Source organism: Myotis brandtii, unplaced genomic scaffold (assembly GCF_000412655.1).
Source record: "Myotis brandtii unplaced genomic scaffold, ASM41265v1 scaffold84, whole genome shotgun sequence".
In the NCBI taxonomy this organism is placed as follows: Eukaryota; Metazoa; Chordata; class Mammalia; order Chiroptera; family Vespertilionidae; genus Myotis; species Myotis brandtii.
The window spans coordinates 9860073-9867635 of record NW_005371410.1 but is presented as its reverse complement, the minus strand read 5'-3'; the positions used below and the strand labels follow the sequence as shown (position 1 = coordinate 9867635).

Sequence of the window (7563 nt, the reverse complement as noted above, 5' to 3'; positions counted from 1 at the left end):
CCCAGGACGTTTGCCAGGGTCTGGGGGCGGGGATCGGGGAGGCAGAGGAAGGGGTCTGTCTGCTCGCTCGTGCCTAATTATGGTTTATTTCCTCCCCGAGCGCCTTCTTTGATGTGTGAAGGAAAGGGAACCAAAGTCTCCTCTTTTAACCATGAGGGATGCAGACAGCGTTTTCGGACAGTTTGGTTTGATCTGGGAAGCGTGCTTTTTGCCTGCAAAGCGGAATGGGAAAACTCACTGCAGCAAATAGCAAAGGAGGGACTTGAGCCGCAAACTTGTTTTTTTTTTATTCCTTATGTTTTTTTCTCCTTTTAAAAATCCAGTCCACGAAAGCGTGAGTTCTCTTCAAAGTTGCAAGTGAATGTAGCGGGATTTTAAATAACCAAAGCTGTCTTTCAACACGTTGGTATTCCCTGCCTGGAGCAAACGTGATTCAGACGTTGTTTGACTATTTGGCCATTTAAAAAAAATCCAAACAAAATCAAGAGCTACTAAGAAGAAACATTTGGAAGTCGTCCAAGTTGGGTGACAAATAAATAGATTACATATTTGTCATAAATCTCTATGCTATGCACGACTGGAACCATCAAAGTAATTTTAGCAGTTCGCCAACAAAATCAAATGTTACTCTTCAAAGGAAAAATCAAGAAGACTTTTTCCCTGGGAGAACATGGGCATATAAAACAATTTTTTTGAGAGGGGAAGCGTATAAATATAGTATAGTTTTGCAGTGTGTACTCTTAATGTTTACACAAACATCTACTTTTGATTACTTATATGGTATTTTAAATTAGTAGCAAAAATGGTTTTGTCATAACACTAATTAAGAAGCAGCACCATTTCTTAATTAGGTCGTTGAGAGCCTGAGCTCGTCTTCCTACCTAATTCAAATCCAGGCTCCGACACTCACCAGCTGTGTGAGCCGAGGCAACTTACTGAACCTGTCTGTGGTTCACTTTCTTCATATGTGCAGCAGGAATAATAATTGGGTTAAATGAAATGGCAATGCATAGTGAGTGCTCTATAAATGTTGTTGAAGTTGCTTTCATCATTATTCCTCTTATCCCCACCCCCAGCCAAATGAAGAATCTTTAGGAAGAAACTTGAAATGTAACCTCTCCTACTTTACTTCAGTTATAGGAGAATGGCTCTCACTTTGAAGAGAAGAGAAATGCCCTTCCGAAATGCATCTCAATTAATATTAGGATGCATTGGTAGCACACTTTGCTAACTGGTAAACAGAGTAAAATCTCATATTGCCCTGGCCAGGACACAAGCCTTGGATCGTTCTGGTTGCTAGCAATTATTTCCTTCTCCTCTTGATGACTCTTTCTGAATCACAAGCCTTTACTTGGAAATGCAGACCAAGAGCAAGCCGGCACCAAAAAGGAAGCATTGCTTTCAGAAGCAGCCTAATGCCTGAGAGGTTCACTTTTCTTTGTAATCCCTCAGAAGCTGGACTAAACAACATGGCAGTGTTCCTGCGTATACTGGAGTTTATCTTAAGACAGACCAACCTGCTTCCTTCATACATGAAAGACCCACAAAGTATTGATACCAAAGTACAAGAAGTTAAGGGCACTTTGGACAGTGATGACTGAACGGTTAGCACAGGGGTTATACATTACAATAGCATTGTTTATCCAGTTTACATTTAGAAGCTAGCCCGCACAGAAATCTGGATTCCCTTCTAAAGCCAGATGGCCCCACATGCTTCCTGGTCTATCTTTAGGTTTTACACACACACACACACACACACACACACACACACACACACTCAACAAAGAAACATGAGGAGTTAATTGTAAAAACAGGAAGCTTTAGACCAGACTGAGGTCTGGAGCAATTTATTTGAAAACCTACCAATTCACAATTCTCTAGTTTAACAGCAGCCTTAGAAATACTTTGTAATACCTCAAGAGTACAATCAGGAAACTTCTCCGTCTGGCAAAGGAGGGATTGTACATTTACACAATTTAATGGTTTTTGAATTGCAACGTCCTATAAGATTAAATTCAAAAGTTTGTGTTCCAACCCTCCTTTCACTTAGGAAGAGATTTCTCCAAGGTAGTTTTGTTTCGTACTTAGTAGTTATTTATTTGTCCTGAATTCATCTTTTCTTAGAATGTTAAGTCCGGCAGGAAAGGACTTTGTAAAAATCATACCCATCTGGTTAGGGTCTACATTATTTGCTCTGCTCTATTCTAATCAGAACTTAAATGGTTAGAATGGACCGTGATCCCATTTAGGGGTCACAAAAGAAAGGTTATCCCTCCCCATGTGTTATAATTGAGGCTCCCACTGCAGGTTACACATACAAAACATTGCCCATGTACAAAAGCACACATGTGTACCTCCATCTTGATCTACACTATGGAAGGTGATAGACTTACACTGAACCAGGCTCCTCAAAGATAAATATTTGCAAAACTAATCACATCTATAAGCTAGTATGCAAACAACAAATACATCTGCAGAATGGTATCATCTATCTAAATATATAAAAGGCTGTGTCTGTCCATCCGACTGGTAGCTATGATGCACACTGACCACCAGGAGGCAGACGCTCAATGCAGAAGCTGCCATGACCCGCATTGGCCATTTATCCCCCAAGTGGGACATAGGCCCCACCACCACCCCGGAGTGCCACCCCACCAAATTGCAGTTGACGCTGTCAAGACCCCATGGCACAAAATGTGGCCCACGGCTCAGCCCACCCTGGAAACGGTTGCTGTGGGCACTGGGTAATGCCGTTACATAGCAACGCCATGCTTCCTCTCCCTAGCGATTAGCCTCCTTGGAGTTTCTTCAGCCCAAGAACCCGACTTGCTTTATAGCCAGGTGCAAACATTTTAAAGTTTAACCAAATGTTTGTGAAGCATTTTCCCGTGCCTCATCTCATTTGATCCTCACAGAAGTCCTGGAGTGGGTAGATAGGAGACTCAGTAGAATCCTATTTTCCTTTCATTAGCAAGACATGAATAGCAATATTAAAATATTTCTTCTAATTGATTTCCTTTCAATGTGAATGAATCCATGCACCAGGACCCTAGTTGTTTATAACACCCCCAAATTGAAATAACCCAAATGCCCATTGACTAATAAATTAATAAATAAAATGTGATAAAGTCATACAATGGAATATTTTTGGCAATAAAAAAGAATGAAGTACCAATACATGCTACACCGTGGAAACATTATGCAAAGTTAAAGAAGCCAGTCACAAAGGACCATCTTGGCATGATTCCATTTATATGAAATGTCCACAAGAGACAGATCTATAAAGACAGAAAGTAGATTAGTGGTTGTCTAGGCCTGGGAAGATTGGGAGGATATGGGGAGTTCACAGCTTAGAGTAAGGGGCTTCTTTTTGAGAAAATGAAAATAGTCTAAAATTGACTGTGGTGATAAATGCATAATTCTATGAACATACTAAAAAATCATTGAATTGAACACCTTAAATGGCTGAATTGTCAATTACAGTATTTCTAAAAAAAATTGTTTTAAAAATTGGCACCATTGCCTCATAAATATTATTTTTAAATGCTATCAAAAGATCCATTCTCAGGCCTTGGCCAGGTAGCTCAGCTGTTTAGAGCATCATCCCAATACACCAAGATTGTGGGTGTGATGCCTGATGAGGGTACATACAAGGATCAACCAATAAATACATAAATAAGTGGAATAAGTCTCTCTCTCTCATTAATTTTTATAAGTCCAATCTCTCACAGACTTTTCTTTTATTATTATTTTCATATGTTTTTTATTGATTTCAGAGAGAGGAAGGGAGAAGAAGGGGAGAGATATAGAAACATCAATGATGAGAGAGAATTATTGACCAGGTGCCTCCTGCATGCCCACAATGTGGGGCATGTGCCCTGACTGGGAATTGAACTGTGACCTCCTGGTTCATGGGTAGACACTCAACCACTGAGCCAGGCTCTCATAGACTTTTCAAAGGAGTCTCCAAGTCCTCTTGATCTAATGAATAAGATTTTTAACTCACCTAAAACATAGAATGCATATGCTTTAATTATCCAACATAGTTTTAATAGGAAATATAATACAATGAGACAGAGAGAGAATTTAAGTACATTGCTTAACTTCTTTGAGCCTCGGCTGTAAAATGAGCATACTAATTTCATTCCCTACTAGACATTTGCTTAGTCAGTGGACTCGTTGCTCTGTCCTGTGTCTCAACTAGGCAGGGGAAAAGAAAGTTAAAAAGAGATGACAGGGCAGAGAAAAGGATCCTTCTTTCAGTCCAATCTTCATTTATTCTGCTCAAATACTTCAGTGCTGTGCTCCAAAGTGAACCATCGCAAATTCACCATTATATTCCATGCTACCATCCCCAGCTGAAATACTCTTTCCTGCTTTCTATCCTGGTCAACTCCCAATCCTCCTTCAGGATTCAAGTGTCACTCTCCGTGAAGCATTCTTCTTCTGGGTTGAGTTGACCACTCCCTCTTTTGTGCCTGCATAGTATCTAATCTCTTTATTTCATATATATTTATATATTTTTAAAATGATTTCAGAGAGGAAGGGAGAGGAAGAGACAGATAGAAACATCAGTGATGAGAGAGAATCATTGATTGGCTTCCTCCTGCACACCCCCCAGTGGGGATCGAGCCTGCCACCCAAGCATGTGCCTTGACTGGAAATCAAACTGTGACCTCCTGGTTCATAGGTTGACGCTCAACCACTGAGCCACACAGGCCAGGCTTTCCTTTATTTTTGCTCACATGTTCTTTTTCTGAGTAGATGGGGAACTCCTGGAGAGTGACTTGTTTTATTCATCTTTGTATACCTGACATTTAAGACAGCATCTCAGTCAATATCTCAAAGAGTCTTCCTTCAACCAGTTTAAATTCCCAACAATTGGCAAGAGCTCACAGCAAAGAAACTTCCGAAAAGGACTATTCTGATTAACTAATGACCTAGAAGGGGCATTAACGAGCAATTACTGCTTGCCAGCGAATTGGAAGAACTAAAAAGACACTGAGACCATAAAATAAATGGCTTTCAGGACAAATTTTTCCTGACTCTATATAATCTTTTCTCTGAGAGAAAAGCTTGGAGGAATACATAAACATCACATAACCTTTTACTTCTCAGATACTATATAATGATATTTATCCTTTTTGACACCCAATAAGTTTATTTTTTACATTTTGTATCATTTTGAAAGAAATACTCTAGAAAGGTGTTATAATTATCAAGGTTTTATTGCACAGGATATTCTGAACAGAAATTGACCTTTTAGTATAGAAATATGTCATCACAATTGACTTAAATTATTGTTTTGCACTTTTAGTATAATGATATATTCAGAGGCTCTTAAAAAGTGCAAGGATATTTGACCTACACTCACAGGTCCCAGACAACTATGTTTTATTTTACTTGAGTAGTTTTTCTATTTTCTCTCTCGGTTGTTGGTTTTTGCTGCTGACAATATCAGTATCAATAGTCCCCATTTTAACTTGCTGCTTCTAATTTACTGTATGCAGGGAAGTCACAGATTGTTAAAGCAGTCTGAAGGATTTAATAATTTTTGAGTGAGGGACCTGATGGCTCTTCTATGAGCAAAGTCCGTGAATTGGCAATAGGCCTAAAAGTGTCTTTGGTGTAATGTTTTTGCTAACTGTCAGTTGCTTGGTCTTAGGTAAGGTGGTGCTATCCTATTTCTTTAACTACTTTGCTGTGGTATGACATGAAATACTCTTATAAATGAATGGTTACTTACCAGGTATTTCCAGAATATGAGTTTCCTATCATGTGATCAGTTCCTCCTTTAACTCAAATCTGCAATAGATGGTGACTCATTCATTCCTATTTACAATGCTGCTGATGGGAAGATACTAAAAAAAATGGAAACCTGATAGCTAGAGGAGAAAATAAAAACATGTATAGAAAAGGACAAATATTATTATGAAATGGAATTTTAAATGATGAAAAAAAATCACTCTCCTATTTTGATGATAAGCCTATCCCAAGCCTCTGCTATCTATCCATTTCCATCCTGCAGACAGACATTAGCAATACCTAACTAAAAGAGAACCTCACCTATGTCAGAACAAATGATGGATCATTAATAAAATAGACAAGAATTTCATGTGACAGGCACTTTTCTCACAGTGAAGACCACAGAAATATAATTGATAAATTATATACTATGATACACAAGTTTAAAACCTTCTAATAAAAGAATCACAAACTGGCTATTCTTGATATAATGAAACCATAGTTAGGGTATCTTTGAATTTGCCACACTGCTTTCCATTTAAGGTAAATCAGCAAGTAGTTTTTCACATAAAGCACAACTTGTGCTTTTAGGTTACTGAAAATAAATGTGGACTAAAACAATGAAATATTTGTAACCAAAGGAAAAATTCAGATCTGCTTCCATATAAAAAATCAATTACAAATGATAATAAGTATTACAAATGGTGAAATATGAAGACATTTTATTTCCTTCTGTTGAACAGCAGTAGGAAGGTGTATTTAAAATGCATATACTGCCCTGACCGGTTTGGCTCAGTGGGTAGAGCATCGGCCTGCAGACTGAAGGGTCCCAGGTTCGATTCCGGTCAAGGGCATGTACCTTGGTTGCGGGCACATCCCCAGTTGGGGGTGTGCAGGAGGCAGCTGATCGATGTTTCTCTCTCATCAATGTTTCTAACTCTCTATCCCTCTCCCTTCTTCTCTGTAAAATCAATAAAATATATTTTAAAAAATAAAATAAAATGCATATACTGATATGAGAGTATGTATTTGATGTTTTGCTGTTGAAAGTTAACATTTTCATGAAACATCAAAAATTTAAATGTAAATGTTTTATTTACTAATTTTCAATCACCATGTGACAGTTGAATCTTTTAACATATTAGCTTGAGAAGATTCTCAACCTCAATTGTATTCCATGAATTTCTAACCTAAAGATCTACCTTTGGTTTCTTACTAAAACAGCAATAGAAAATATTCAGTTGCATGAAACTGAACACATTTCATATTTTTAAAATTATTTTATGTTCTCACTAGAGGCCCAATGCACAAATTCCTGTATGGGTGGGGTCCCTTGGCCTGGCCAGCAATTGGGGCCAATTGGGGCCATCTCACTCAGTCCTGATTGAGTGAGCAATCGGGACCGATCAGGGCCGGCCGGCCTGGGGGTGGAATTATGGGAGTTGGCTGGCTGCGGGAGGTTGGCTGTGGAAGCATACTGACCACCAGGAGGCAGCTCCTGCATTGAGCGTTTACCCCCTGGTGGTCATTGTGTGTCATAGCAACTGGTCAACTGGTCATAATGGTTGCTTAGGCTTTTATATACATAGATGATGCAAGTCACACATGCAATTTTAAATGTTTTAGTAGCCACACCTAAAACAGTGAAAAGAAATGGGTGAAATTAATTTTAATATTAATTAAAATGCCTCCACTGGTGGGGGGGGGGCCCCTAAGCCCAGCTTGTGCCCTCTCGCAGTCTGGGACCCCTTGGGGTATGTTTGACTGACGGCTTAGGCCCACTTCCCAGGGGATTGGGCCTAAGCCAGCAGTTGGACA

The 7563-nt window shown here is 39.1% G+C and overlaps 1 protein-coding gene across 1 annotated transcript in view; it reads left to right on the top strand.

The window, feature by feature from the left end:
• The window catches only part of LOC102257289 (U4/U6.U5 tri-snRNP-associated protein 1-like), a 59863-nt gene that overhangs the window by 960 nt on the left and 51340 nt on the right, over nt 1-7563 (top strand).